This window comes from Phasianus colchicus, chromosome 6, assembly GCF_987193195.1.
Source record: "Phasianus colchicus chromosome 6, bPhaCol1.hap1.1, whole genome shotgun sequence".
NCBI classification, from domain to species: domain Eukaryota; kingdom Metazoa; phylum Chordata; class Aves; order Galliformes; family Phasianidae; genus Phasianus; species Phasianus colchicus.
The window spans coordinates 14,835,119-14,860,206 of NC_143441.1; the positions used below are offsets into that span (position 1 = coordinate 14,835,119).

The 25,088-nt window shown below is 39.6% G+C and overlaps 1 protein-coding gene and 1 long non-coding RNA gene across 12 annotated transcripts in view; both read right to left on the minus strand.

Moving 5' to 3' along the window:
• The window catches only part of RBMS3 (RNA binding motif single stranded interacting protein 3), a 697,193-nt gene that overhangs the window by 510,170 nt on the left and 161,935 nt on the right, over positions 1-25,088 (minus strand). The gene's annotated exons all lie outside the window — the stretch shown is intronic.
• On the minus strand, positions 119-16,464 carry LOC149917444 (uncharacterized). 2 transcript variants are annotated; one of them, XR_016467445.1, is made up of 4 exons: positions 16,412-16,464; positions 14,107-14,317; positions 1,184-1,339; positions 119-1,088 (listed from the first exon to the last, which is right to left on the minus strand). It is a non-coding gene; the product is annotated as an uncharacterized LOC149917444 (long non-coding RNA). The 2 variants fall into 2 exon arrangements; XR_016467444.1 differs by having other exon boundaries at positions 14,107-14,509; positions 16,412-16,456.

Sequence of the window (25,088 nt, forward strand, 5' to 3'; positions counted from 1 at the left end):
CAGGTATTACCCACAAAAACTTAAGCCAAGTACAGGACAGGAAATCATACATAATTTGCCATGTGTATTAACTATATACTTTTATTTAAACACACAGACATCTGGTCATAGAAGAGTTTTAATAAAGCTTGCCAAATATGAGGGCTGCTCCGAAAATAATGCCTCCTATTTTGTGATGTTGGCTCACAATGTCAGAGGCAGATGTTGATGGTATGGCAGTAGAGGCTGAAACTTCCCAACAATATTCTATTACATTCTGTTGCCATGAGATAGACTGCAACAGAGGGGTGATCTGACAGAATGGTGTCTGACTGTATTGAAAAATACTGTTTTGTAGCTGAGAATTTGCTCTATCAAATAGTGTTATTGTGCTCTTTGTACCTATTGTAGTTTCCATGGAAATAAATAGGAGGCATTTGAAGTGACCTAGGGAGAAAAAGCTCTGGTTCCTCACTCAAGTAGTATTGAAGCTGACTGCTAGGCAGTACCAAAATCACGTCAAAAGGTTTCTATAGCATAGGGTAGATTATGCATTTGTTAACTGCTTTTCAATACTACATACAATAAGTAAATTCCGTAGCAATTGAAGTAATCCTACAGTAAGGAAAAATGTTTGATTTCTGTTTCATTTCACCATTTTTAAGCAACAAAGAATAAATAAAAATTCATTTTCACACTAGGAATATTGATCATTTGGTAACGTAAACAATAGTGCAATGCATGTACTCAATCTTATCATTGAAAGCAGCAGTTAAAAAATATATATTAGGAGCACAAAAAGATGCTGGAGAGAACAGTAGGATGGTAAGAGAAGGTGCAAATTCTACTCTTAAGGGCAACTGCCTCCTCTGAGACTGAATATTAAAGATTTTAATAAAACACAGATACGGGTGCAATTTTAGAAACTCTTCTTTTGCAGGCACGTGACATTGAGAATCACAGAAAAGGTAACAGATGGGTATTTCATCCTGGCATTGCCCACTTTTTTTTTTTTCTTTCCTGAAAATCAGACCTCCAGGAGCTGCAAGATGTGGAGAAGAGCAATTCAGCACACTGGAACCTGACATTTGAACTCCCCTCCGGGCCTCCTGAACAAGGCGTAGGATAGAACAGGTTAGTTTCTCAGCCCACAGTTATGCTCACAAACATTCTCCATGCCCCCTATTGCTCAAATTAGTTTTACCTTCAGGCAAAACAGCCATCATCCTATTTGTTAATAATATGAAGAATCTTCTTGCCTGCTCCATAAACTGCTCCCTGCGGTCCCCAGGAGCCACACATTTCTCACAGAGCAATGGGAAGCAGGGGGAAGAGGAGATAAAACTGCTGCTGCCTAGTCCTAATAAGAAATGCCGATTTAAAAAACAGAGAGAGATATAAAAAGTATAAGTTAAAAATACTATAGCTAGACACCAGAATTTTACAGATTTTTTTTTCCCCCAAACCCAGTTTCCAAGCACAAGGGTTCTGCCCACACATCTACCAGCAAGGGCAAGTTCCTGCTGGCAAAACCAAGGCCCTCACCAGTGATATTTTCCACTCCAGCCCCCTTCACGCTTTGCTTCAAGGTGCCAAAACCACACAATGACTTCACAGGAGATAGCTAAATGGTTGCTCTTGAAATAGGAACACAAGGACTCCTCAGAGACACAGGAGAAAGCTGACTTGCAAACGTGTAAGAATCTTGTCAATTCACAACTGAATGATTCTGATTGATTTAATGAATGTGGTCTGTATTGCTGAGGGGATATTTACAAAAGCAGTTTAATCTAGTGAGACCGTGTTCCCACCAGAGCCAATGAATAGATATAGACTTGCCCTGGGCAATTTAGAGAATAAAGTCATGCTAAAGACTTTGTAAAATGGTGCACTGTTTCTTACCGTGCACTGAACAACCATTTGCTGACATGGACCATTTCGTGTATCATGCGCTGTTTTTGAAAGCACTTATATGACAATCTCAAGAACAATTAACATAGAGAAATTCCAACTAATTAGGGTAATGAATACACTAAAGAGGTCAACTGTAAAAGATTCTCTCACTTCTCCACCAGCTAATCTGCAGGGAACAAACAAGGAGGAAGTACTAGAAGCCACTGTTAAAGGTGAATTTTCTGTGCAGGGTAATGTGGAAAGTACTCGAATTGCAAAGGGGAAAAAATCGTCTGAGACAGAGCAGAAAGAAAACAAACTTTGGGGATTCTGGGAAAAAAAAAACTCATTGAGGCCACTGTCAAGCATTAAGTAAAGAGAATTTGCTGAGAACTTGCTTTGGTTACATCGCTCTCACATCATGTAAGACTGGCAACTTGTAAGAGCAAAAATGTTAAATTCATGCAAATAAATACTTCTCTTAGTAGCTCCTAATAGAATAAAAGCACTTCGAGACATTCAAAATATTCTACTGATTTCTTGAAAGGAGACAATTCAAAGTGAAAGCAACAAGATGCTGTTAGTTACAACCAAATGACATGAACACTGTGTGGGACAGCTTTATTATCTTCTGAGGGCTGCCATTGTCTTGAACAATTCATACAGTCCAATAGCTCTCAAAACAGAGAAAGCTGCCTAATTCTCTTTGAAAACAAAACAAACTTCTGAGAAAAAAAGAAGTCTGTCAATCACTCAGATGAATATTATTCTAGGTAATCAAATATTGGCAGAAATCTTGGCAAACTGAGTGTACTTTTGTCACAACCACCTGTTCACTTGAAACAGCCTAGTTTCATTCCACAGGAAGATACAGTTCCAAATATTGAGCACTACACGTTATTCTTCACCTAAAATTATTAATATTTATCTGATATTAGATGTAGAGAAAATGGCCCATAAGTATTCCTCTTGTTTTGTCTTATATCAATCAAAGGAGAAATTCCATTTCAATTAGTCTTACAACGTCTGTCAAGGAAGTCTACAATTCCCTATGCCTTCCTTTTGAAAAAGCTATTGAAAAAGCAGTATTAGACAAGTGTATCTTTGGTCACTTCATTTGTTCACTCAAAACATTTATCTCCCTTCAATACATACCCTTGAGTCTCATGGGTTTAGCAGCATCACTGTCCATGCTCACTCAGTAAAAAGAAAAACCTTTTCCCATTAACATCTTCCGTTATTATAATAAAGTGCCAGACCCTATTCAGTACCTCAGAAAAACCCAGAGTCTGTTGCAGCTGTTCTTCATAAATGTGGGAAAAAGTTGGTGTTCATAAGCAGCCAGTTTTGGCAATTTTCTGTGCTGCATTTCCTATCTAAGAACCTAAACAATGTAATTAGTCTATCTCTAGTTCTTAATATCTTATGTTAAGACTGGCTGCATCAATTTGAATTGATATTAAAAAGACTATCTCTGTATGACTCCACTCAAATACATAATCACAGCACTTCTAATTTGCTTGATCCATTGCAGAATTCCTGTACAGCTGTAACAGGAAAACATCTTGTTTCACTGCTCAAGCTTTGAGACAGCAATGAACTAATCCTCATCCAGTAGCCAAGGCCACAAAGGAAAATGGGTACTTATACCTTGATTATTCCTGATCACTGTCTGATATGTCAGTTGAATATGGCTACAGAGCTAGAAGCTCCACAATCTAGAAAGAGGTAGTGTAAACATTACACAGAGTAAAACAAATAAGCTCGTACCTCTGTAGCCATCTCTTTCATCTAAGAACACTCGTGTGTAGATCACTGCAAATTTGACGCTCCCTAAAATTCAAAACTTAAATTCCTGTAAAGAAAATTACTGAAGGCAGGTAGGCGGCCCTTTCAAGTCATTTCTTCTCCACTCTTACAGCAAACATTTGAGAGAACCTATTTCATTCAATTCACTTCAATAGCAGAGACACTGAACAAGTGCTGATTAATCAGCTCATTAGAGCATCCTTGAATTATGGAGCCAGCATTACATAGACCAATTCTGGCTGAGTTCTACATTACATTAGCTTCCAAGCAGGCTTCATTGAAGGGAAATATGCTCATGGGAAACTCCTTGTGAAAGCAACTCCCTGATGTGGGGTGACATCAGGGTGCAGAAAGCATCCCCTGTGTGCAGCCAGCTTAGAGGCACCACCAAGGTGTCTCAAACCTAGAGGCACCACAAGAGGAAAACCAGAGAAGTATGCAGCCAGTGTGACACCCAGAAAACCAGTCTAATTTATTGTAACCAAAATAATACTCGTATGAACTAAAGGATTCATATATAATTATGATAAATAAGCTAACAGATAACTTCTCTGATTTCTAATGCTACCAGATCAACATCACCTCTAATCATTTGGCCAAAATATCGTTTAGAGTAAGGGGGACAATATGGAAACAGTTATTATTTTAAAAAATACCACCAATATACCAGCAGACAAATCAGCACTCATTAATAGCAAGCAATGCTTGAGAACGCAAAAAAAAAAAAAAAAAAAACAACCAAAAAAACACCACACAATTCTTTAGATTCCCATTTCCTCTATCCTGAATGCAATACAAATGAAAGTGAATATTTATTAGCAATATTGCTTGAATGCTTTTCCTCCTTCAGTCCTCTTACACAAAATTATTATTATTATTTTTTATTCCTGATGCAGCTCAGCTCACCTCCTGGTTAAGCTATCAGTTATCAAAGCACTAAAGCTATGATTGTAAGGAAGGAAGAGAATTAAAACAATAAAAAGGGAAAAAGGAAGAATTTTAATTGAGAGAACTAACATGAGGAACAGAATGAAAAGAAAACTCAGAGTGAGGGAAAAGAAAACAGGAGAAAGCGTTTTCATTTCCGAATTAGAGAGTTCCTGCTCTTTCTTGCTATTTCCTTTAGTGAAACATTTTTACTTGATAACCTACTTCACCTTGAAGTGTTTTTCAAGGCAGCAGACATCAAAGATATTTCTTCTTACTGCAGAAAACTGAACTAAAATGGACTCGCATTACTAGCATTATTAGTTCTGCTTTATTTATTTACACTCAGGAAAGTATTGAGGCCTTATCTGAGAGATCACCATGTAAGACTACAGAGGAGAACAAGACTCAATGACTTCTCCCGATGCTTACATGACTCATCCTGTGATTTCTATGCAGCCAGCAGCTGGGGTGCAACGCGATAATATTATGCAAGGGTCTCACTAAGTAACATGAAAACAAGTTGTTTTTAAAGCACGTTGATATCATTAAGGATTCCAGTAGGGATTATGTTACTGTAGCAGAAATTGCTCAATTGTTCTGTCTTCCCCATCTTTATCAGTTTCCTTGTCCTATGAACTCTAGCTGCAAAAGAAGCATCCATAATCCTGAAGGGAAGGAATAAACACAGACTGCACTGGCTCTGATCTTTCCCAGGTTCAGTTTCAGCAGCTTTGCTAATCTTCCTGAGTTGGTCCCTCTTCCTTCAGTGCCTGAGAGGCAAGAGGAGAGCCAGCAAAAGGCTCATTTTAGGCAAAATGCAATGTGATTTTGAAAAAGGCTTAACATTTTAACTCAGAGCTATAATAAAAACAACTGCACGTCACTAACTAGTTCAATATTAGCCCTAGGTGACAAATTTTCATGAAGAATATTTACAAACCAGTCCTCTTTCTAAAAATATTTTTTTTCAGGAATCACTGATACAATTCTAAAAAATTGTTGATGAAGCTACTTAGATCTCCAGTATTTTTAATAAAAAACAATGCTAATAAGAATCCTTGGAGTAAAAAAAAAGTTCTGCAAAAGAGAAAAAAGCATTTTGCAAATGATTAAAAAGAAATAATTGTAATGTTTAGTAGTATGGCAATTTTACCTTAGCTTGCATCAAATAATATGAATGGAGATGTAGATGCGTAATATTAATTTATAAGTTCTATAAGCTGTAGAGTAACCAGTAGCCTTCGTAAGAACACTGGGCCACAGATGCAGAACTCATGAGGCTGCTTCAGAACACTTCTCCTCACCAACTGCAGCAGAGAAGCTTTTTGCTTACAGCACACTTTGTACCACAGAAACAACGATGAGACTAAAACACACCAATAGCTAAGAATATGATCAATATTACTCATCAGGTATTATTAAATGCATAATAAATATGTTAATTACCTGGCAAAAAAACTTTGTAACTCACTAGTGTAATACATTCTTATGAGTTCAACTTACGAAGACTTAAAAGCCTCATGACACGACTTCTGCTCTTTCTCTACTGGAAATTGCCCCATTCACTAGTGGAGGGTTTAAGGTTTGAGGGTATTTTTAAGCAGTTACTAAAGCTACGTGATAGGACCTTGTTATCACTATTTCAGTTATTGACACAACACACAGTGTCATTTCAGGGAACGTAATGAACCATGCAGAAAGGAAAGAACAAAATATCAAAGGACTTAGTGATCCCTGCTCCAAAAGCAAATTGTAGTCTCTCATATTTTTGTTGAAGCATTTTTCTGTGTGTTGTTCCCTATCTATGCTGGAAATTGAGTTGTTACGAAAAAAACAACAAACCTATATACAGCTTATGAAAGCTGATTGACGTGTCAAACATCTATGAGTTTAGAGAACAATGTAATCAATACAAGAGGTATAGGGCATACAGTTTGTACTGGCATAGAGTCCTTTGATGCGTTGTTGTTTATTTCCAGCACACTGGGAAGCTCCTCTTGACTTGTAACAGCCCACTGAAGCCCAAGAGGTGAGGTCAGATGCTGCTTTCATGTGAACTTCAGAGGACTCCATCATAGTACTCCTTTCACAGAAAATACTATGGTGTAGAAAATAGGCTTTCATCAGAAAGAAACCTGCTCGTCATTCCAGCCCAGAGCTCCGAAGGCAAAATACTAGAATTTAAGAGAAGTCTGCATACAGATTTTGCAAGTCCTTCATTGGGGGGAATAAATTAGGCCACTGTAATTATTTGGTCAGTTTCAGTTTTCAAGTATCTAAGCCATACAGTAGACTCAAAAAAAGTAACTGGTTTTCATAGAACAATCTCCGCAATACCCTAATAGTGAGCCTATACAAATACCACATTTTTGTTGACTGAGATAGACACTTTTAAGTGAAAATAGATTATTTCTCTTCAGCACAGCAGTTTTGATTTACTCAGGGTGAGAATTTGAATGCAACCAGTACTTTAGAGGTTAGTTTCCTTTATTTTTGTTACTTCTGCTTATTTCCTTGCCATTATTTGTGGTACAACCTATTGATATTAAAAAGTTCTTTTTTAACATTATTTTCTAGTATTTCCTTCAATAAAATTTCCTCTAGTTAATGCTAATTTCAGAGGAAAATAAGTGTTGCAATTTTAATTATAATTGTATAAAATGAAAGCATTTTCTCCAGCATTTTACTTTGTCAAGAAACCAAATGCAACAACCGAATCAGACTGGAGGAAAAAGCTTCCAATATAGAAAGAGAAATAATTTTAAATGATAATTAGTCCAATCTAAACCTCATAGAGCCATGAGGGGACTCTTTGGATAACAAAAAAATTACCTTCATTTATGTTATCATGTTCTTAAGCGTGCTATGTTTGACTTATTTTTGACTGATAAAAAGATTTAGATAAGCAGAACTATCCCCCCCCCCCAAAAAAAAAAAGTCAGATATTTGTCAAAACCAAGAGGAGTGCAGAGGAGGACACAGGACACACCCACCCTCCTCATCATCAGTAGTCAGAATGGATTCACCAAGGGGCGAATCTGATAACTTACTAAGTTTCCACAAGGGTTGCTCCAAAAGTAATGCCTCCTATTTTGTTGTATTGACTCATGACACCAGGGGCTGATATTGGCAGCATGGCAGTAAAGGACGAATCTTCACAATAGTACACTGCATTTTGTTGCCACGTGAGAGATGGCAGCAAAGGGCAGTCCAACAAAATGGTGTCTGACACCGAAGTGCATAAAGTACGTCACTGAATTCCTCCATGTAGGGGAAAAAGTTGCACCCAGAGACATTCATTGATGCTTCTTGAATGTTTGTGGACACCGAATAGTGGATGTTGGCACAGTGAGGTGGTGAGTGCTGCATTTCAGCAGTGGCAACAGTGGGTCACCTCCACTGAAGCAGATTGTTATGAGTATGATATGAAGGCTCTTGCTCATGGCTGCTGAAAATGCATAGATAATGGTGGCGACTGTGTTGAAAAATAGTTTTGTAGCTGAGTTTTTCCACAGAAATAAATAGAAAGCATTACATTCAGAATGATCTATGTATAACAAAATCACCATCAATGAGTAATTGTCTCCCTAGGCTTCCAGAAGCCTTTGACATTGTCTCCCATAAATTTTCATAAAGAAACGGTTGAAGGATGGGCTGGATGAGCAAACAGTACAATGGATCAAAAACTGGTTGAACATCTGGGCCTAGAGGGTGGTGGTCAGTGACACAAAGTTTTGCTGGAGGCCAGTAACAAGCAGAGTAGCCCATGGGTCAGTTCTGGGACCAGTCCTGTTCAACATCTTCCTTAACTATCTGAATGATGGAGCAGGGTAGAGTACATACTTAGAAAACTTGCAAATGACATGGAACTGAGGGGAATGGCTGACTCACCAGAGGCTTGTACAGCCTTCCAGAGGGAACTGGACGGGCTGGGAAAGGGCTGACAGGAGCTTTGTGAAGTTTAAAAAGAAATGCGCTCCTTCTGCGAATGAACAGCCCCAGGCACCAGCACATGCTGGAGGCCAGCAAACTGGAAAGCAGCTCTGCAGAAAAGAACTGGGTTTGACTCCAAGTTGACCATTAGACGGTCATATAACCTTGACACTACACTAATGGTATTTTTGGCTACATTAGGCAAAGTATCGCCAACAGATAAAGAGAGATGATCCTTCTGCTCTAATCAGCATTGGCAAAGCAGCACCTGGAGTACTGGGCCCGGTTTGGGGCTCACAAGAGAGTTATGAACATACTGGAGACAGTCCAGAGGAGGGCCACCACCGAGATGAAGGGGCACCCCTCTCACAACTAGCAGTTTAAAAACCTGGAACTGGAGAAGCAGCAGCTCAGAGGAGATCTTCCTGATGTATATAAATACTAGAAGGGAGGGCACAAAAGGATGGAGCCAGGCTGTTTTCACTTGTGCCAGGACAAGAGCATAGGAGGTTGTTTCTAAATATCAGGAAGCACTTTTGTACTTTGCAGGTGACAGAGCACTGGCAAAGGTTGTCCAGAGAAACCATACAGTTTCTCTTTTTTGAAATCTTCAAATACCAGAAGAGCAACCAGATCTAGGTCACCTTGCTTGAGCTGTGGCTTGGAGCAGGTGGCTTCCAGAGGTCCCTTTCAACTTCAGCCAGTCTCTGATTCCTCATCCATCAGTATTCAGAATCAATCTTAAATTAAACTAAAACAAAAAAAAACCTCCAGAACCTATTTTTTTTTCAATTCAAAAGCTGGCATTTTTGTGTGGTATGAAATGGGAATTATTTCCCTTATCACATGCCAGCAAAAGCTGGGTGCCGTTGACCACATTCTGGCTTTGAGATAGAAGTAAGGAAGAAAAATTAGTATCATTAACACTGTGCTACTTAGTAAGTATCAAATTACCAGCAAAGATATTACAGTAGGAGACACAAAGAAAAGAGAGGAATGTGAGATTGTAAACTTAAAAATCTGGGGGTTCAACTGCTGGAAAGCAGAGATTATTTCCTGCAAAACCTAAATTCTGTTGCTAATAAAAAGTGGAACTTCATGATCAGCATTTTGGAGCTCAGTGGTATAGAGGATGGAAGGCTAAGCCCAGGGCTAGAAAGAGAGATCGCCTCCAGAGTGATGCAGTATTACAAAATATTTAAGGGATAATGTAAAAGAAAACAAAGAACCCATACATACTGTGCTTCAACTGCATCTGAAATAATGGTTGGCCATCTGGGTACCTTATCTCACAATAAGTATAAGCAAACTAGAGAAGTTACAGAGATGGTGACAATAAGCAACCGGAGGTTGACATGGAGAGATGACAAGGAATATGAAGATGAGACTTTGCCCGCAGAAACTTATGAGCAGACTTACAGACAGCAGAAGAACCAGCTGTTGCAGGAAATGCACAATTCAAGTATGCACTTCACAGTCACTGGATGTAGCCAATAGTATAAATGCTGCAAAATGGATCATGGAGGGCAGATCTGGAAATGACCATGAAAGTGAATAGCCTGGGTGTAATTAAGGTGTATTGCTGTCAAGAACAGGGAAGTAAGGAGCATAACAGAGCTCCTCTCAACTACTGCCTTTCACGTTAAAGACACATACAGGTTTATACATGCAGTAGCACTGTATTTCAATGAGAAAATCTCACTGGATCTTTTCCAACAAAATTTCATAAAAAAAAGGTATGTTCCCATACACAGTTTGGTTTTGACAAAACTGGCAGTTTCCTCCTAAAGAAAATAAATAAAATCCAGCCAGTTCTTATCCTCCATGTAACTGAAAACCCAGCAGCAACTTACTTCTCAAAGGCTTCGACCCTGGAAAAGCTCCAGTCCAACCAATGAAGACATGGCCGAGCCACCAAGACTCTGCATACATTGGTAAGCAGCAGCTACAACTGGTGGTTCCAACATGGGACAGCTCACACTGTACTTTGAGTTGGTGAGTTTATACAACGATAAGGAATTTACAGCTTTTAACCACATCTTTCTCTGAAAAGAATTTGAGTTCAGTTTTTCAAATATGGAGGTCAGATTCGTTATTTACTTTTCCCCTTTGTTACAATGGCAGAACAAACAGAGCAAAAGAAAAATAAACTATATACAAATTCCCTTTCATAATTTTACACAAAGTTAGTACTTATTTCCAGAATTGTCTGCCATGACAGGGATGCCCTGCTTTTATTGGGAACATGAAGCTTGCCAACTGGAGGCAAAGATTTCAAGGAAAACTATCTATATTTACAAAATACGGGCTTTAAACTGACAGTTCTTACATAGGGTGATATTTGAGTGTACAGTTCCACGTACACTTAAGTCACTATGTATAAATTGAATATGTTCATCAGGGAATAATAATGAATTATGTAAATGGAGCAATAAAAGTAATAAAAAGAAAGTAAAGCTTTAGAAAGAATTCTTTACAAAGGAAAAAGAAAAGAAATATTTTCCAGTTATGGATACTAGAAGAGGAAAAAAAAGCACTCCTCTCTCTAGTTGAAAAAAATTCTAAAATTGAATGCGGCAGAAGTTAACCTCAGAGCACAAATCAAGAAACCACATCTCTGTAGCACAGTTACATTTTGAAGAGATGTACGTTTTCGTATAATTAAAAATGAAAATACATATAAATGTATAATGTATGTATAAAATGTATATTTTTAAAATATTAGAACGATTAATATAAAAAACTAAAATTTTATAAGCATTTAAATCTTATTCTTTCTTTACAAAGTGTTAGTTTTTAAAGAGTGACTCATCACTTGACTGAACTGGATTCATGTTTAAAATCAAAGATGACACATCACAATCCAAATATAACTTAAACCTGCAGTTTGTCAGGGTACTGCCTTAATGAATATCAGCACTTTCTTATCCTCCAAATTATTAGCACTTTCCCTCAGTGAACACCACGGTAGGATCAGCAAGAACGTGTCAGTGTTACAGAATATGCTCAACTGCATGTTCTCTAAGCCCTGTTCATAGTTTATTCGCACACGAAACAGTGCCTATAATTTGCCTGGTTTAAAGGCATTAAAATACAAGACTAGAAAGTAATACTGAAGGTGAAATACCTTGACTTCCTCTTTAAAATATCCCCAATGTTGTATAAGGAAAAACAAAAGAAGAGATTAGAGAAACTGCAGCAAAAAAAAAAAAAAACACCCAAAAAAAAAAACCACATATTTTTCTGAGAAAAATGCTAATTTTCATTCCCAGTTGTGTTGAGGCAGTGCCAATGATTGGCTCCATATGTTTCAGCAATTGGAGCCATATTAACATTCTTACAGTTTTTTTTCCCTTTTTTCCTTTAGCATTCTTTGTCTTGGTTACATTATGCAAACCTGAGAAACTAACATTTTTTAACACACATACACACATCCCCAAATAAAGACTGATTAGGTTTCCTGGCTACAAGGTTTTCCCCCATCCCCCATACAATGGCTGCCCTTTCTCCAGACAACAAAATGAGGTAGAGGGAAATCCACATTTGGCTTCCAAAGCATGTTCATCTTTTGAGGAAATTATGGCTGACCACATAGCAACATGCAGAGATCACACTTAAAGGAAGAGCATCCTTGCTTCTTGTTAAAGAAAAATGTTAATAGATTCTACTATTTTTCCTTAAAAAGGAAAAAAAAAAAAAAAAAAAAAGTAGTATTCTGATCTAGTGACAACCTAGCAGGAAAATGCTAGTTGAGCCGAAACAAAGCAGACCAACTTAATGGCTGTAATTTTCATCAGTACTGGAATATGAGTGGTAAGATGGAAAAAATTGCTTTCCAATGCATAACACAGGCAAATTTATTTTTCCAAGACAACCTGTTTTTCTAATGCCATTTACCACAAAACCATTCAAAGGCATGGTTTCACTCAGAGAAAGGAGTATCTGCTTAAGATGAGTAAAACTATTACAACATGAATTTTACACAGATAGCTAAAAAAAAAAGATTTATGATCATCACACAAAAAAAAAGCATGGGACAATCCCAGCTGTGGGAGAACTCAATATTTCTCATTCAAGCAGTATTACTAAAAGTCAATGAGTCAAATAATGAATCTTTTGTCCCATTAAAACTCCCACTGAAGTCAGTGCTGGGAACAGGGCTCTGAGCTACAGCAGGGCAAACGCTGGTTCTTTAGAGTTTATTGAGTAGCTTCATAAGACGCAGCAGATCATATGCCCACTCCCAGCTAGAAGATGAAGCATCATCATAAAACAGGCTGGATCGAAACAAACAGTTGTGGTCTTGCTGGAGAGGTGGTTTCTTTTAGATTTTGTCAGATCTTAAAATTAAAATCTATTTCTGATTCCCATTAACTTAAAACAGAAAATCTTGTGTGATTTCCAGTCAGTAGTTTCGTAAGCTAGAACTTTGAAGTGTGACCTAACCTGCAACAAAGGGAGTGTCTATGCTATGGAAACACAGGGGAATTCAGAACATTCCTTTCAAAGATGGTGGAATTTTTAGTACTCTGCTCCATTTATAAATACCAAGCATTTTCAAAGTAGTAAAGAGGAGAAAAGAAAAAAAAATCCCTTCAAAATGAAAGCTAAAACCTTATCTTTGCCAAACCACAGGTTACGGATAGGCTTTCTGACATGCGTTTTACGGTATTTAAAGAACTTAACTAACGAATCTCTTGAGCCATTGGTGACCAAGATCTTGCTGCAGCAATGCCTTTTAAGCGTCTACTTAGATACAAGTTAACTGAATTGAAAGAGTTTTGAGCATGCATCAAAGATATTCAGGTTATAAAGTCACAAGGGTAAGCTAAAGGAGCAAAGGAAAGCATAAGACAAGTAATCAGATGATATTTATGAAGCACGCACTTGAAAGTCTCAAGCCATTTCTTTATTTAAAAAAAAAAAAAAAAGAGAGAGAGAAGAGTTAAGGAGAGGGAAACAAACTTGGCCTAAAATTATGAAGGAAAATAACTCACAAGTTCCAGGCAGCTAAATCACTTAGGAACAAATCATAACAATTGCTGTTAAATTCGACAGATCACCTCCCCACCTCCAAAATGTGATGACGGGAACCCAGGAGACATAACAGATTTGAATTTCAGTGCCACGTTCGTCAAATGCCATTGTGAAATCTTACAAAACTACTCAAGTTCTGTTGGATGAAAATAGCACCATGCAGACTGATCTCAATAAAAGGTACTTGGGTTAAAAAATCAACATTCAGGTAGTGCAGATGCATCAAACAATGCTGGTAAACTGAATGACCAACATCTAGGCAAAACACCTCATCCCAAACAAATCTGTTTTACAGGTGAATATTCTTTACTGTCAGGATATTGTACTGATTCAGATATAAAAATCTCCACTGCCTCTAATTTCTAGAATTCCGTAGTATCATTTGTAATACAAATTTATTTTGAGAACTATGCACAAACGCACTTCCATATAGAGTTCCTATTTATTTGAAATGAAATTCTAAAAACTAAGCCCTGAACACATCTTAAGGAAATCCATAATGCGAATGCAAAATAAAATATTTACCTTCAACACAGACACTTGTAGCTGTAAAAGATCTGATGAATGTGAACCACTTTTGCCCAGTCATCCTCATTTTAGAGAGGAGAAACAGGCAGAGCAAGTTATGTCTTCGGAGATCATTGTTGAATCTCCTGATCCCTCTCTTTACAGTAGAGAAACAAGTTACTGGAAGGTCCTTCTCCACATCAAGATCTCAGCAGATCCCTCAGTCACTCTGGGGACGATGGAGAAGAATGGTGTCAGACACTGTTATTTTAACTGAGCAGTTCTGTATCACAGAGAAAGGGAACCAATTTTCTTCCTTGTATTTATTTATTTGGCTGAGGGGGAGCTGCTGAATGTCTTCGAATGGTCCCCAGACATTAAGCAGGCACTGAAGTAAAGAAGACGACAGTAGCCACAACTCCTGTAGTAGCAGAATCACCGTTAGCAAGAAAGCAGAAATGGATGTTGGATTAGCAGTGTTCAGCAGAAAGCTTCAACAGCAGTCACCAACTGGCTCTTAGGGACGACAGCCCAATAGAGTGTAGCCATTTTTACTCCTGTATCTAGTAGCATATTTATAGGTTGCAGAACAAGGATAAGTAGCTATTATGCACTGGGATTTTTGCATCAACCTTAAAAAGGTGACAAGTATGTTTTTCCACATGATCACACTCACAGACATTACTTGGCAAAACAGATAATGAAGTAAAGCAACTGAGGTGACACTAAATAACTGCTAAGGTGAACTCAGTGTCCTTTCATTTTGCAACCTGTATTGTGTGCCATTAATTCTGGGCAAGACAAAACAAGAACATACCTCAGAGCAGGCTACTTTGAGAGGCAGAACACTTCTTACCAGCAAAAGGAGGATGCACTGGGCAGGTGCAAAACGCTCAGACAGGCACCTTCATAACATCTGACACACTTCACTCACCAATAGATTTACTGGCCTTACACATATGCTTGATTAAAAGCAAACATCCCAACGAGGGATTTACCACTTTCAATGGAGATTTAAGAAAATCATGTTTATTTTTGTGTGAAACAAACAAATAAGAAATAAACACTTCATTTGGTACTTGTGTTCCATCTCTAAGATAGCAACTGTCTTTAATATTAAGGACAACAGCCTTTCTTAATTACTTCCGTAGGATTTTTATTTATTTCCTTATCACCATTGTTGATCAGAGTATCAGTTTTGTTTATATTTTTAAATTAACAAATAATCACCCATTCCCCCCAAAAAAGAGATGTGAGAAAGGAACTCCTTTCCCAGAACTTTGCAAGACAGCTGCATTTATAGTAATGTCATAAAGACTTTTCTGGCAGTAATTAATAGATTTCCCCAAGACTCAGTGGTCTGGTGGTCTGAACGTGCTACGGTGAGATCTACATCACGAATAGCCAAGCCTGGAGATGTTATTCATTTGCCTTAGCTCTCTTCAGACCTGCTAGAATAGAACCATGCAGAATTTCCAGGGCACAGCTCAAGGGGAAGGGCTCTCTCAAAAGTAAAATTGAGCTATCACAAGAGGAGAGCAGAGTCATTGCAGGAAGACTCCCTTCTGCAGGTTTGGGAACAGATCCAGTTTTTTGCTACTGAACAAAACTGGCTTCTCTAATGGGCTACATGGAGAGCGGCAAGATTACCCCTGCTACAACTCCCTTCTGCCTGGTTCATCCTGCACAGAGATTGTCTGGCTAGAATTATCATGAAGAAGCCAATTCTAAAAGCAAATGCTATATTTTGATCTGATCTTGTGAAATTAATGAACTCTGAACAACAATTGCCTCTCGATGCCAATGTATGAGGAATATGCGACGGTATTGTCAGATTGATACAACACACAGCAATTTCCAAACTGGAGATGCTGAGCAAACGATCAATTTCATACACTCCCACAGGAAGCTAAATTATTCATTCAGAACACCTTATTTTTGTACATATTTGCATTCAAGATGTTTTCACTGGTTTCCATGTGTGCCAAAATAAAAGCTTCCACTAGCTCTGTTTTCTATTTATACATTAAATTTTTCCACACAGCACAATGTAGTTCCCTGCTGCTTCTACAAAAATCTTGTCAACAACCCACAATTAATGATTGCACGTCTCATTTCTCTGAGGTGGAATAATACCATATATCTTACCAACATTTTAAATAAATGTCCACTACTCAGCACAAGGATGAAGGATGCATAAGGGCAACGTCTGCTAAAACACTGGATTTATGATATCATCTTTTTACAGTTGGTGTTAGAGCTGGAAAGATTATTGTGGAGACAATAGGAAAGAAACAAACAGGAAAAGAACACTCATGCTCACCCGTATCCAAAGATCTTGGTTCACAGGAAAGATGCACAAAGGAAGGATCTCCAAAAGAGATCCTTTCCTAACAGCAGTCAGCCCTTAAATGGGGTCTAGAAGAGGTGCAGCCAGGTTCCACCCCTTCCAGTCACACAGCTGAATTGCCTTCACCTGTGCTCCATGGCTGACTCAGTGCTTGCCTCAGGTGATCAATCAGTGGTTCGGGCCATGATCAACAGTTCCTATACACATCTCTATAGAAATATTTTCCAGTTTTGAAAAGATTCACCAGAAGCTATCCCAAGAAAAAAAAGAGAAGAAAGGGTCTGTCAGAAAGGCTCCTTAGGTTCCCTATGGGAGTTTGTGTATGCTTCCATTTGTCAGGGTGACTTCAAAGGCTTTACTTCCGACCTTGTAGGAAAGAATGTGTGCAAGAGAGAAGGTAGAAGACCACTTTATTACCTCTTCTCCTTATTTCATTAATAGGTGGTATGAAGGACACTCAGGATGAGGAAGGTAATTACGATAACCTGTTATACACCTTTTGTCCCACACTGGATGCAGGAGTTGTCAAGAGCACATGGCCTGGTTGTGCAAAGATTAGTACAAAGCCAAGAATGTGCAAACTTCAAGTTTTTTACATATGACATGCCAAGAAAGAAAGATGAGGGATTTAGATCTCTCCACTTGTCAATTCTTTCAAAATACCATAACAAAAAGGTCTTGAGACAGTACCATGTTAAACACAGCTACCTAAATCACTGATTCTGCTGAAGGATCTGTGCAAATTCAGCCCACATTGGGGAAGGAAGTTGAGGTATCTGAGAAAAATTCAAGCCCTAAAAGCAGAGAGGAGAACAAGCACTTTTATAGACCTATTTCAAATGAAGCAAAATGACTTTATTCCAGCCACCCTCCAAGTTCCAATAGACCCAAAGAGGACGGTTATTTTTCAGTTAAAGAGACTCAAATTCCCTCCTACCTCTCACCCTCCAGGTTCATTGCGTTTCACATGTGACATACAGACAGTTCCACAATGGGATAACAACACTTCTTAATATAGCTTTGTCTCATTGTGGAAACTCTTTTGAAGTGCAGATAGGAAGCTTGGAACAACAAAGTTGTGATTTCTTCTGATGTTTCTTGTAAAGAAAGGGTAAAGCAAGTAATCCAATAAATCTACAAGACTTTTTTGCGGGGTGAAAATGTATTTACAATATCTACAGCACCTACTTCTACTGCTTCCTGCCTCACTAAATATGATGGGGTTCAAACACAGGTAACTTCCTGAAGAAGTACTAGAAAAATGAAAAACAGTTTCTACAGACACTGAACAGTGCCAAAATGGCCCCAGCATCTCACCTGTAATCTTCAGAATAATTTAAGAGAGCAGGTAAGAGAGTCTGTGGATGCCCCATCCCTGAGAATGCTCAAGGTCAAGCTGGAAGGGGCTTTGGGAAACCTGGTCTAGTGGGAGGTGTCCCTGCCTGTGGGAGGGGCTTGGAACTGGATGGTCTTCTTTAAGGTCCCTTCCAACCCAATCCATTCTGTGATTCTATAGCAGTGTAGGGAAACAGACACAAGACTGTACCACAACTTTGCTCAAGGTCATACAACAGCTCCAGCAGCCAAGTAAAGGACAGGACTCAGGTGCTCTATTCCTAATAACCAGGCTTGCCCTCTCAATCATTTTTTATACTGTCATTTCCTATGTACACTACAGCATAGCAAACTCGTTAATTTACTAGCAACTGTTGGTAAACATTTTCCTGTAACATTTCCCCAGTTACCAGCTAATGCTTCATTTGAAAACGGAAGCTTTTATTGACAAAGCCATTTAAAATGCAAAATTAATTGTGCAAACCTTCAAACAGGAAGAGAAGAGCAATCCATGGAAGAATTACCCAGGGATATTTCCAAGTGTGAGAGATAACAGCTAAAGAGACAGTCTCCAGACAGGCTGGTGGGGAAGGAGCGCTTTCACCCTTAACTGGAAGCAGCTGTAGCAACCTGCCCAGTCCTGCTGGAATGTGTGTGCTGGGGCTCTGGCACCGTGACTGTGGCAGCTTTCCTGTGGGCAGGCGGCTAACTCACATTTCTGTTATTTTATCCTTAAGGAAGTTGCCATGGAGACTGGCATGAAGATGGCAATGGGCCAGCCAGATTGAGACAGAAAGCGCAGGAGGCCGATAGTCCCGTTCCTAATAATCTTGCTGAGATCTCTAACTTCTCGGGACATGCTTTGTGCTTTCCGCCTCAGTGAAGTTAAGCTCCATCTTTCATGTAGCCACAGCCTATCAAAGAACATATGAAGGAGTAGGTAAATACCAGCCATTAAATGTAATCTATCACAGCTCATGAACACCTAGTTAACAGGCATCGTATTGCTTAGTACGTGTTTGCTTGTGCAAAAAATAGTTAAAAGCAGCGTTAAAATGGCACAGTAAAGGTAGGTGTTTATTTCCTGGGACAAAGAGTAAAAGACAAAAATCCTGTTCTTTTTCTTGAAGCAAAATAATGTTCTCCACTTCACTATGTACAAGAGCGATATAACTTTTTAAGGGAATGAGGAAAAAGCTCTGATGTACTATGGAAGGAAGTCTCACATTTCTGATTATTACCATGCTCTTTGGAAGCTCTGGTGGGAGCTGCTCATAGCCACAAGAGCTGTGTTTTCAGAGGGAAGGACTTGAAGAAAGTCTCCTCCAAGGGCCGGGGAGTAATTTAACCATGCCACAACCTCTGTGGCGGGAGAGGAGAAGGAAGGGAGGAGATGCCATTCCTACCCAGAGGTGCTGGGGCATCAGAAACACACTGTACCCAAAAGCTGGCCCACTCTCTCTGTCCCCTTCTATCTGGCACCACTCTGCAGAAAACATTTCTGTAAAGCTCAAAGCTTAAGTCTCTGTCCAGGACAACAATAAAACCTGTGAGAGCTTTTTACAGAAGTAAAAAGGGCACAGTATGTGAGGAACTTCCTCCAGTGCTTTTCCTTTCTTTTTCTTTTCTTTTTTTTTTCAAGGAAGGCAGAGCTGATGAACCACAGGCTCCCTGCTGGTGCGTTTAGCCAACGAGCGCAACAGGATTCCAATGCACATTTCAGTTTTTCAGACCCATTGTGAACTTTATGGACCATGCTCTTCTTCCATCCATGGGGCATATGTTCCAGGAGTGATTCACAATCCTTGCCACTCAGTACCAAAACATGCTCCCCTGAGCTGGTTAATTTAAGGATGGAATTAGTCTCTTTGTGCTGACAACCTATTTATGAAGGCAGCATAACCCCACACTTACTGCAAGCATTTCAATTCCTGATGTTTTATAGTGTTACTTTTTACAACATATGTGTACATTTGAGAGGTTTCTTTGATGCATTCCTCTGCCATAGTACAAAGCATAAAATATAACCCACAGAGCTTCCAGCTTACTGACTTTACTCCTTGTGTTTGCGTACATAATGACAGTGTCATTTGAATAGTTTTGAAGTACAATTTACAGCGTTAAATAAAATGCTGATTTTTAATACATTTCCAATTTTACTTTTGTACCACAGTGCAACTGCTGGAGTCTGTCTAGACAAAAAAAAAAAAAAAAAGGTAGTTTAATCCGGTAATTTTTCTATAAACCACTGAAGTAATGCCATCTATTTCTGCATATGTGTCTCTGGAAAAACTAATAGAGTTTCTGACATTTCTGGAGACACTAAAAAAGCTATAAGTGACACGCAAGTATTCTCCATCAAAAGTTCTGAGGTTAGATGAGGAAACCAAAGTATTTTAACGGACTAAATAGATTAAGTCCACATTTTATGACACTAAGTAACCATACATACCCTACAGTTTTATATCTCTAGCTTGATTTCTCCTAAAATTCTGCTTAGAAGAATAATAAATCATAAAAGAAAAGACCTGTAAGATAATCTAGTCCAACTGTCCACCTACCACCAGTGTGGCCCACTAAACCATGTTCCTTTGTACCACATTTACACACTTCTTGAACACTTCCAGGGACAGTGACTCCTACCACCTCCCTGGGCAGCCCATTCCAGTGCCTGACCACTCTTTCAGAGAAGGAATTCTTCCTCATACCCAACCTGAAGTTCCCCAGTGCAATTTGAGGCCATTCCCTCTCATCCTATCACTGTTGCCGGGGAGAAGAGGCTGACTCCAACCTCACCTCAACCTCCCTTCAGGTGGTTGTAGAGAATGATAAGGTCTCCCCTAAGCCTCCTGTTCTCCAGACTGAACAATCCCAGCACCCTCAGCTGCTCCCCATAAGACTTGAGCTCCAGACCCCTCACAGCTTCGTTGCCCAGCTCTGGACATACTCCAGGACCTTGATGTCTTTCTGGTAGTGAGCGGCCCAAACACTCAAGGTGCACACTCATCAGTACAGATGAACAATCACTTCCCTGCTCCTGCTGGCTGTGCTATTTCTGATGCATGCTACTGACCTTCTTGGCCACCTGGGCACACTGCAGGCTCATGTACAGTTGAGCACCGACCAACACCCGCAGGTCCTTTTGGTCTGCAAAGCCTTCCAGCCACTCTACCTCAAAATGCTACAAGCCTGCAGTGCCCCTAGTGGAGCCATCAGTGGTGGTCCCTAAGGATAGAGCCTTTCCCTTCTCCTGGGCAACTTCACCGGCAGGTCACAGAGTTCCAGAGTGGGAACTGCAGGATGCAGCACACAGGAGCTTCTCCTATTCCTGTCAAAAGATCAAATATGCTCAGACAGTACCATAAGTTAAGAAAAAAAGCCTCACTTCTGCTCTCTTCCAGTGCTTAAAACCTCCAGGAAAGTACGTACAGCCATGCAGTTTGCTCATCATGTCATCCTTTAACACCCATACAACCAGCGCTGTCCTTGTCGGAGCCCTACTTGGTTGTAACTTTCTCCTGTAAAAATGTCAAAGCTGACACTGGCTTTTCCAGAAGATGTTCTGATGAGCAACAACTTCTTGTAAAAACAAAAACAAAAAAAGTCTGAAACCACAGATCCTGGAGACCTCAGAAATAATAGCAAGCCTGATAACCGATCACAAATGACATAGAAATGATGGCCCACAGCATTTGGCTGGGGCCTCCCTTCCTGAGACTCTCCTTAGTCCTATAAATCACTTAAGCACCTGTGTGCCAAGCACATCAGCAAGACCTTAGTTCACGTCTTTTGGCGTAACACATTCTGAAAGCTAGGGTTTTTATTTACTTTTATTTGCGTGTACACATGCAGGTGCACCTTTTAACACCTTTCTGTCTGGCACTCCTATAGATGTTACCTGGGATCAGTTAGGACCTTGCACAGTAAGTCTAACTGCTAGCAAGATGTTTGGATGAGGAGGAGTAATTTGCTGTAAAAATAGGGAGAATTATTATGTCCAACAAATTCCTTGTACCTTTGTTATTTCTCTCCACAAATATATTTCAGGAACTGCTCCTACCCTCTAACTCTCAGGCATCAATGTATGTGCCATCGTAGACAGAATACAATGGCAATCAAAAAAAGTATCACCACAGTAGAAATGGCTCTCCGTGAAAAAAAACAGACAGACATGGTTTTGTTCACAACACAAATTTACACATTAAAGGCTGTATTTATCAATATTTGATTTAAACGTCTGTGTCTGCACATTTATTGAACAAAGCCAGATGGGTGCAGGCAGTTGCACATCTGTATTCATTAACAGAAAGGAAGAGAGACATTCACAGACAGCCACAGCAACAAACAGAGGAATGAAAAGTATTTGGTTGGACTATTAGCATTTTACCTACACTCATCAACAGAAAAATGCAGCCTTCTTAAGGCTTACATTCATCCTTACCTTTCAGCACCGAAGCACTTAAGTTAGTAGAGCAGCTGATGCAATCAGTGGAGAGAGAGAGATGCAGAGGTGAAGCAGCCCACTTGAGACATGATTAGGTAAATCTCTCCTCCTCAGCCACATAGGGAAGCTACTACTCCTCAGTTAGCTGGGATAAATTTCAGCCTCAATATTTAACTGCCGTGTATAAATTTGTGTTTATAGAGAACTGAAGTGATAAAATGTTTTCTGTGGAGCAGGCTTACATTGTCACAGATGCAATTAAGTTTTCAAGGATGTTCTTAACATTAAGGATTGAAGTGAAAGTTTCTGTCTGTGCTTTAAGTTAAAAACTTAAGTGCACTTTCTGATTGAAGATGTGACTGCACTACTTACATGAGTAAGTAGGAAAAAGAGGTACAGTCCCAATCCTCTTACATGGTGAAATAAAGATAAAACGAGTTCTAGAGGAATTCATCTGCTTATAGGATGAGACCAATCATTGGTGATGACCCATCTTGAGATACCAGATAAATGACTTGCAGGCATATAAAACACCCCTCAGTCTCACAGCTACCATCAACAATAGAAGGCAACAGCTTACATCCAGCCTCTCAGCAGCGGCTACAGACATGTCCACAAGGCTCACAATCTTCAAGAAACTCAGTTGGCTACCAGGCAATGAAAGTATCCAAGACCCTCCTCCTGATTGCTCTGTGTGAGTCTAACAAACTTTTCAAAGACTTTTTCTTTTTCTTTTTCTTTTTCTTTTTCTTTTTCTTTTTCTTTTTCTTTTTCTTTTTTTCTGCTTAAACAAGAGCGCAGTCCTCTAGAAGAATGAATAGTTTCACAGGTACTGCTCATCTCTAAAGCTTACTTTAGAGTGGGCCAAGGGAGCTGACTGAAGATCACACTGCGCTAAGTACAAAACTGAATAAATGAATTATTAGGAAAGAGGACACACAAGTGCACACTGGCTCTAACAGAGCTCTCTGAAGAGGAGGACCAGGAAAACAGGGGGCAAGCGGCTACTTGTTTCTGTATATAATAATAATTTTGTCTAACACAAAATAAGAATTAGTGTGGTGTAAAACTGAAGGCATCAAGATGAAAAGCCTTTAAACATCTGCATCACCCTCCAGTATTCACACATGCTTCAAGATTTAATGGAACATCAGTGCAAGAGTTACAGATAACATAGCACAGCGAGAGAGATGTGCCTGCCATTGCACTGGAAAACAAAACTTCTGGATGAGTAACTGAGATCACAGACCCAAAACATGCATAGTTCTCTCCATGTGGGGGAAACAACAACTCTATGCATTTCCGCCAAGATTACTAACACCAACAGTTCTGCTTTCTAGAAAAAGAATCATACAATAAAAATGTAACTGGATATATTGCTGTGTGCAGCAGAACTTAAAATTAAGACACTGACATAATTGGGAGTTTGGATCATAACAGTATCCTGCCAGTTTACAATAGTGAGCTTAAATCTGTCTGTAGAACGTGGAACAACATAAATATTGCATCAGAGCTTACAGCATGCTACAAATTTGCTTCACAAGGAATACACTTCATGTACTCTCCAGTGGGACCTAATAGTAATTCAACAACCTACTGAAGTGCTTTATGCTGAATAAAGGCAAATAGCTTAACGCCAGAAGGAAGCTGTTACTTCTTACACACAGATTACTGAATAAAAACATCCCACTTCCTATTTCTGATTTGCTAGGAAGGATGCAATGAAAATGGTGTCTCAGCTCAGTGCTGGGCAGTGGGGACTAAGCAGACAGTGCTGCCGTGGGAATCGCTGTGCCTTGCATCCAAGAACACCATCTCTGCAGAAAAGCCCTTGCTACTTATCTTGGTTGCTAATCACCACTTCTGGGAACAAAACAATGCATCGGGAAAGGCTTCAGTTTTGCTCCAAAATCCTCACTATAAACTGACAGGCAAAAAAAAAGAAAAAAAAAAGGAAAAAAAAAAAAGCTTGTAAGGATTTTAAAAACCCCTCTAATTAATCTTTTTTTGTGTGTGTGGCTCGGAAACAGAAGACAGAAACCCTGCTGTTACCACAGCGTTGCCTGAGAACACACATCTAATTTTGGAGGGAGGGCAGTTTCCCTATGCAGCACAAGCTATGCACAGGGTAGCTACCAGTATTGGCTTCATAGGGCACCGCAGCAGACTGGGAATGTCGCTCCTGCCTCCAGGACAGTTGCTGCTCCCTCCCTGCATGGAGCTGCTTCGCTCACAGAGGGAACACACACACGCACGCTTCTCACTCCTTCCCTAAAGGCACATGGCGAGAATCTGCTGAAAGCTTCACACGGCTCATGATTGCACTGAAGTTGGAAATAGCCCATCCTGACACCTTCTCTCTCTCTCACACACACACCTTGTCTCCTGAGGAGGAAATTAAGAGGCAGGCTAAAAAGGTGCCTGTGGCGGCACTTATCAAACAAGCTCACAGGGGCTGCAGGCAAGGGGCTCCGGTAAGCTGTCAAACTTTCAGCTACAGTGAGAGTATTATGCTAGCAGTTATTTGAAGTGATATGTTTTCATGTGGCGATCACACGTGCAGTCCCTCATGGTCACACCTGGCCACCAACACAGTACTCGAGGATGCCTTGTTTACCAGCACAATTTAGGGGTCTTTTACTACCAGGAAACTGAGGTAAAGAGCATGGGGGTGAGCAGAGTGTTTTTGTAAGGGAAAAACATATCTCAGCCAGGAGCACAAGCTCATGTGTCCATGCCAGTGGACACAGCCCTTTAATGGCTTTTGTTCATTTCTTCATGGCCTTGAAGAACAGCACCCACCTGACTCCAAGGGAGAGCACTTGTTTAATAGGGGAAACCTGATGGAAACTCCAGGAAATGCAGCTTCCC